Consider the following 583-nt stretch of genomic DNA (forward strand, 5'->3'; position numbering starts at 1 on the left):
CTTTGTAAAATGATCCAAATTGAAGCAGAACACATTGTTGGAGTGTCAGAATGCATAGATAGAAGGCAAATAAGCGTTCCATGGCTTTATTTCGCTTAGTTGCTTACTCTTGAGTAGAACTGCATATTCACTCCAGGAATAAGCACCTTTGTAAAATGACCCACATTGAAGCAGAACACATTGTTGGAGTGTCAGAATACATAGATAGAAGGCAAATAAGCGTTCCATGGCTTTATTTCGCTTAGTTGCTTACTCTTGAGTAGAACTGCATGTTCACTCCAGAAATAAGCATCTTTGTAAAATGAGTCAAATTGAAGCAGAACACATTGTTGGAGTGTCAGAATGCATAGATAGAAGGCAAATAAGCGTTCCATGGCTTTATTTCGCTTAGTTGCTTACTCTTGAGTAGAACTGCATGTTCACTCCAGGAATAAGCACCTTTGTAAAATGAGTCAAATTGAAGCAGAAAACATTGTTGGAGTGTCAGAATGCATAGATAGAAGGCAAATGAGCGTTCCATGGCTTTATTTCGCTTAGTTGCTTACTCTTGAGTAGAACTGCATATTCACTCCAGGAATAAGCA

Source organism: Zootoca vivipara, chromosome 14, assembly GCF_965207765.1.
Source record: "Zootoca vivipara chromosome 14, rZooViv2.hap1.1, whole genome shotgun sequence".
Lineage (NCBI taxonomy): Eukaryota > Metazoa > Chordata > Lepidosauria > Squamata > Lacertidae > Zootoca > Zootoca vivipara.